The sequence below is a fragment of the Pipistrellus kuhlii genome, unplaced genomic scaffold, assembly GCF_014108245.1.
Source record: "Pipistrellus kuhlii isolate mPipKuh1 unplaced genomic scaffold, mPipKuh1.p scaffold_m20_p_2, whole genome shotgun sequence".
NCBI classification, from domain to species: Eukaryota; Metazoa; Chordata; class Mammalia; order Chiroptera; family Vespertilionidae; genus Pipistrellus; species Pipistrellus kuhlii.
Window position 1 is genome coordinate 72498981 of NW_023425515.1, and position 6704 is coordinate 72505684.

The following is a 6704-nucleotide window of genomic DNA, read 5'->3' on the forward strand; positions in this document are numbered from 1 at the left end:
AACTCAATACTGAGCAAATGGTTCCTACACCAACATGTGAAGAAGAAAGAGCAGGTGTTCCAGCCCCTTTCTTATGCCATTTCCCACTCTGGGAGACCATGTATCACTTTACCATTAGATGACTGAGTACTGACATCCACCTCTACTCCAGTGTATTAACTAGCCAGGGCTGTCACAACAAAGGGTTACAAACTGAGTGACTTAACAGAAAGTTATTCTCTCCTAGTTCTGGAGGCTGGAATTCCAAGACCTAAGTGCTGGCAGGGCTGATTCCTTCTGAGGACTGCAAGGGAGGGTGTTGCATGCCTCTCCGCTCGCCGCTGCTGGTTTACCGGCAGTCTTTGGCCTTGGCTGACTTACAGATACATCAGCTCAATCTCTGTGTGGATGTGGATATGGTCTCTTCCGCGTGTGTGTGTGTGTGTGTGTGTGTGTGTGTGTGTCCAACTTTCCTTTTTATAAGGACACCAGTTGTATTAGATTGAGGTTCTCAACTTAATTTGATCACCTGCAAAGACCCTATTTAAAAAAAAAAAAAAGAAAGAAGAAAGAAGAAAGAAAGAAAGAAAGAAAGAAAGAAAGAAAGAAAGAAAGAAAGAAGAAAGAAAGAAAGAAAGAAAGAAAGAAAGAAAGAAAGAAAGAAAGAAAGAAAGAAAGAAAGAAAGAAAGAAAGAAAGAAAGAAAAGAAAAAGTTGCTCTAGTGGTTCCAGTGGAGAGAGAGGAGGAAGCAGGGAGCAGGGTGGCTGGGGGGGACCCGCCTCTGTGCTCGCGGCCAGGAAAGGAAGCCTGAGTCCTCTGCGCGAGCTGCGGGAGGGCCGGCAGTGGGAAGGCGATGGTGGAGATAGATAAACGTGGACAGCATCATCCCACAGCTGCTGGAAGTAAGAGGGTCCATGCCCAGCTCCAAGAGAATGAAATCACAGGACTGTGCTTAAAATCGCGGGAGATCTTACTCAGCCAGCCTATCCTGCTAGAACTTGATGCAACGCTCAAAGTCTGCGGCGATATCCATGGGCAATACTATGATTTGCTTCGGCTCTTTGAGCAGGGTGGTTTCCCACCAGAAAGCAACTACCTGTTCCTCGGTGACTATGTGGACAGGGGGAGGCAGTCCCTGGAGACCATCTGCCTCTTACTGACATACAAAATCAGATACCCCGAGAATTTTTTTCTTTTCAGAAGAAACCATGAATGTGCCAGCATCAATACAATTTACGGATTTTATAATGAGTGTAAAAGAAGATATAACATTAAGCTGTGGAAAATTTTCACAGACTGCATTAGCTGTTTGCCGATAGCAGCCATTGTGGGTGAGAAAATATTTTGCTGTCATGGAGGTTTATCACCAGATCTTCACTCTATGGAACAAATTTGGCAAATTACGCGACCAACTGATGTACCAGATCAAGGTCTTCTTTGTGATCTTTTGTGGTCTGATCCCGATAAAGATGTCTTAGGCTGGGGTAGAAATGACAGAGGAGTGGCCTTCATCTTTGGTGCAGAAGTGGTTGCAAAATTTCTCCGTAAGCATGATTTGGATCTTATATGTAGGGTCCATCAGGTGGTTGAAGATGGATATGAATTTTTTGCTAAGAGGCAATTGGTCACTCTGTTTTCTGCACCCAATTACTGTGGAAAGTTTGACAATGCTGGTGCCCTGATGAGTGTGGATGGAACACTAATGTGCTCTTTTCCAATTTTACTTTTTTAAATATATTTTATTGATATTTTACAGAGAGGAAGGGAGAGAGATAGAGAGCTAGAAACGTCGATGAGAGAGAAACATCGACCAGCTGCCTCTTGCACACCCCTACTAGGGATGTGCCCGCAACCAATGTACATGCCCTTGACCGGAATTGAACCCGGGACCTTTCAGTCCGCAGATCAACACTCTACCACTGAGCCAAACTGGTTTCGGCGACTCTTTTCAAATTTTAAAGCCTGCAGAGAAAAAGAAGCCGAGTGCCATGAGACCCGTAACACCTCCAAGGGGTATGATCACAAAGCAAGCAGAGAAATAGATATCATTTTGACTCTGCCTAGTTAGGACTTGTAACATATAGTATATAAACTTCATTTTTAAAACTGTAATGTGTTTTGATCAGCTTGCTCAAATAGTGTGTTCCATTTTTTCAGTTAATGAATGGCATTTGCTGGTTATAACAGCAAATGAAAGACTTCACTTCCAAGAAAAAAATTTTTTCAGTTCTCTCTTCCTTTTGCAAACAAATTTAATGATGGTGTTAAAGCTGTGCACCCCCAGACAGTTTATCCTGTCTAAGGGGTAAGTGTACAATTGACTTCCTTTTTTTAGTTCAGTAAAACCCATGGATAATGTAAATGCTTGTTTTCTTTAGGATATAAAGAGAGCCCTAGGGTGCTCAGTCTGTATATGTTATTGTCATAAAATGCATACTGTTGATACAAATCACTGTGAACATTTTTTTTTTTTTTTAGGAATTTGTTTCAAAGGGATTGCTTATTTCTTTCATTGTCTTGTCATGTACAAACTGGTTTTTATAGCTATCAACATTAGGAGTAACTTTCAACCTTGCCAGCATCACTGGTATAATGTATATCTAATTAAAGCACAGTTTCCTCTACCTTATACTTAAAATGACAAAGCCATTATTTTCAATGTTTGTGACTCTTTCCTAAACCCAAAGTTTCTGTTGAAATATGTATTGACATACCCCCAAGGATAAGGAGGTATGGTTTGTGTATCCATGCCACCTTCTTAAGGATTCAAAACCAGGTTTTTGAGTTTGAATAGCAATTAGTAACATAGTGCTGTTTAAGCTATCAATGATTAAAGTTAATAACATTTTGTACAATTTCCATATAGTCTATTCATTAAGTAATCTTTTTACAGTTTCATCAGGCCTGAACCTGTCCATTCAGAAAGCTCCAAATTATAGAAACAATACTGTTCTATACGACTGAGTGATTATGCTTTTTTTGGCCTACAGTTTTTATTCTGCAGTGAAGTTGAGGCTTATAAGTCAAAACAAAAGAACTAACTTATCTATCCACCAGTTTATACATAACTTACATTATCTATGACTTTTTTAAACCCAAGATCTGTTCAAAAGAAATCTGTTTCAAGAGATGACCGTGTACAATACCATGTGATGAAAGTGACTTGTTAAATGACGAACTTGTTAAATCCTCTCAGTGTCAATTTATCAGCACAATACACACAGGAGAACTATTGATAGCATATTGACTAGATGTTACTGAATAAATTGCTCTGGAAACCAAGAGAAAAGAAAGAAAGAAAGAAAGAAAGAAGAAAGAAAGAAAGAAAGAAAGAGAGAGAAGAGAGAGAGAGAGAGAGAGAGAGAGAGAGAGAGAGAGAGAGAGAGAGAGAGAGAAGGGAGGGAGGGAGGGAGGGAGGGAGGGAGGGAGGGAGGAGGAAGGGAAAGGAAGGAAGGAAGGAAGGAAGGAAGGAAGGAAGGAAGGAAGGAAGGAAGGAAGGAAGGAAGGAAGGAAGGAAGGAAGAAAGGAAGGAAGAAAGGAAGAAAGAAAGAAAAGAAAAGAAGAAGTTCACATATTCAGGTCCTGGGAGTTAAAACTTCAACATTTTGGGGGGAGGACACAATTCAACCGAAAGTATGCGATGTAAAAACATATCTAGTAAAAGGCTGAATTTGATTCTGTGACTCAACTTAGAGCCTAAGTGCTGCTCTCACACAATAGAGATTACCCGAGAAGAAAGAAAAGGGGAGGAAGGGCCCTGGATTCTTTAAGGCACAGTTATCTGCCCTCTGGTATGTTGTGACCCAGTCAATGCCTGGGTTCTAACAGGCTGTTAAGCTTCCTTGGAACATGTTCCATTTGAGTGGCCACATTAGAGAAGAGGTTGCTCATTTCAAGTCACAAAACCACTTGTTTTCTGCTTTGTTCAAATGGCAATTATTGAGGAACCAGAATGTATGTGTGTGTGTGCAGTCCCAGCTTTTGCCCTCCCGTTCCATTCTTAACCCTCCACTCCCTCTGCCTTCTACCTCAGGGGGCTGACTCTGTAGGCTTTGTTACCCAGGCCCCCAGGACAGCTGGATTCTGGCCAGAGCAGGCCACTGGCCGGTGCTGAGAGCCACTAGGAGTGCAGGCCCAAGGGAGAAGCAGTGCTTCGCCCTGGCTCATGTTTCCCTTGAACATTCGCAGCGTTCCTCTGGCTTCTTCCAGATGACCTGACCTCCGGGCACCCTGTGCCCCTGCCTGCCCTTCCCCTAGTGGTGCCAGTGGTTTCTCTAGGTTACCTCACTGACCTTTATTTGGCACCAGCTTCCCTGTCACCAGTTTAACCGATGCCCTGAATGTATCCCCTCGATTCTGGTCTGAAAACGGCAACACCTCAATAGCAATGAGCACACTCAGCACCAGATCCAGGTCTTTATAAGTCATCCTTCACTAACAGGAGTCTGAGATCCTTAGAGAGGTGGCTGGTTTCAGGGCTATTCTGGGGAAAGAAGAATATGAGCATGGAGTATTTTTGGGAGTCAAAATGTAAAGAGATGCTCAAGGAACAATGGGGGCATGTCAAAAGGACACAGAAGACAGCTGGACGGGGCTCCTTCTGGTCAAAATAGGGACAAATAGAATATCAAAATAGTAAAAGCAACATTACCATTCATTGGACATTATTACAAAACCAAGAATTTATACTGACACGCCTTAATTAATTAAAGTTGGGTGAGGAACAGGAGTTTAATATAGTCTCAAAATAACTTCTCTCCTCAAATATCAATACTTAGTCACTACATGGGGAAATGTTAGTTTTACAGTAGAGAAGTCTGACAGGCTTCTAAGTAAGTTACCAGAGTGATCATGATCAGTAATAGAACAAATAAAAATACATGCCACCTGATAGAATGTATTGATAAGAACACGGCATCACTACTGTGTAAGTCCCATCAACACATACACCTGAATCTAATCATGAGGAGACATCAGTCAAAGCCAACTTGACGGATATGCTACAAAACAAATGGCCTACAAAATTCCAAAGTGACAAGATCATGAAAGCTTGTGATTGTTTCACAGTTAAATAAATAAATAAATAAATCTCTCTGCCAAAAATTCAAAGTAGTTTCTGTTTTTCTGTTATATCTGATTGGTATCCTCACCTTCTAAATAGTGAATTCTTACATTAGTTACAATAGCCAAGATATGGAAGCAACCCAAGTACCTATCACTGGATGTGTGGATAAAAAAGAAGTGGTAACCAAAAAAACTAAGATACCTAGGAATAAACTTAATTAAGGAGATAAAAGACTTATATGGGGAAAACTACACGACACTGAAAAAAGAGATAGAGGAAGATGTAAACAGATGAAAGAACATACCATGTTCATGGATTGGTAGAATCAATATTATCAAAATGTCCATACTTCCCAAAGCAATTTATAAGCTAATGCACTCCCCATTAAAATACCAATGTCATACTTCACAGACCTAGAAAGAACTCTCCAAAAATTCATCTGGAACAAAAAAAAAAAAAAAAAAAAACGAATAGCCACAGCAATTCTGAGAAAGAAGAATAAAGTAGGAGGGATCTCAATACCAGATTTCAAGCTGTATTACAAAGCCACTGTTCTCAAAAGAGCCTGGTACTGGCACAATAACAGACATATAGATCAATGGAATAAAATAGAGAATCCGGATATCGACCCAAACCTCTATACTCAATATTTGACAAAGGAGGTATGAACATACAATGGAGTCAAGACAGTCTCTTCAATAAATGGTGTTGGGAAAATTGGACAGATACTTGCAAAAAAATGAAACTAGATCACCAACTTACACCATACACAAAAAATAAACTCAAAATGGATACAGGACTTAAACATAAAACAGGAAACCATAAAAATACTAGAGGCATCCACAGGTAGCAAAATCTCTGACATATGCCAAAAGAACTTCTTCACTGATACTGCCCCTAGGGCAATGGAAGCTAAAGAGAAAATAAACAAATGGGACTACATCAAAATAAAAAGCTTTTTTACAGCAAAAGAAACCATCAACAAAACAACAAGAAAGCCCACTGTATGGGAAAACATATTTGCAAATGTTATCACTGATAAAGGTTTAATCTCCAACATCTACAGACAGCTTATACAACTAAATAAAAGGAAGATAAATGATCCAATTAAAAAATGGGCAATGGACCTAAATAGAATATTTTCAAAAGAAGACAGAAGGAAGGCCAAGAGGCACATGAAAACATGCTCAAAGTCACTAATTATTAGAGATGCAAATCAAAACAACAATGTGGTACCATCTCACACCTGTCAGAATAGCCAACATCAACAAATCAACAAACGACAAGTGTTGGCGAGGTTGCGGAGAAAAAGGAACCCTTGTGCACTGCTGGTGGGACTGCAGACTGGTGCAACCACTGTGGAGAACAGTATGGAGTTTCCTCAAAAAACTGAAAATGGAAATTCCATTTGACCCAGTAATCCCACTCCTAGGAATATATCCTAAGAAACCAGAAACACCAATCAGAAAGGATATATGCACCCCTATGTTCATAGCAGCACAATCTACAGTAGCTAGGATTTGGAAACAGACTAGATGCCCATTAGCAAATGATTGGATCAAAAACTATGGTACATCTACACATTGGAATACTATGCTGCCATAAAAAGAAGGAATTCTTATCATTTGCAGCAACCTGGATGGAATTGGAGAACATCATG

At 40.3% G+C, this 6704-nt stretch overlaps 1 pseudogene; it reads left to right on the forward strand.

The window, feature by feature from the left end:
• Positions 1–302: 302 nt before the first annotated feature.
• LOC118722978 lies at positions 303–3138 on the forward strand (annotated as a pseudogene).
• The last annotated feature ends 3566 nt before the right edge of the window (positions 3139–6704 follow it).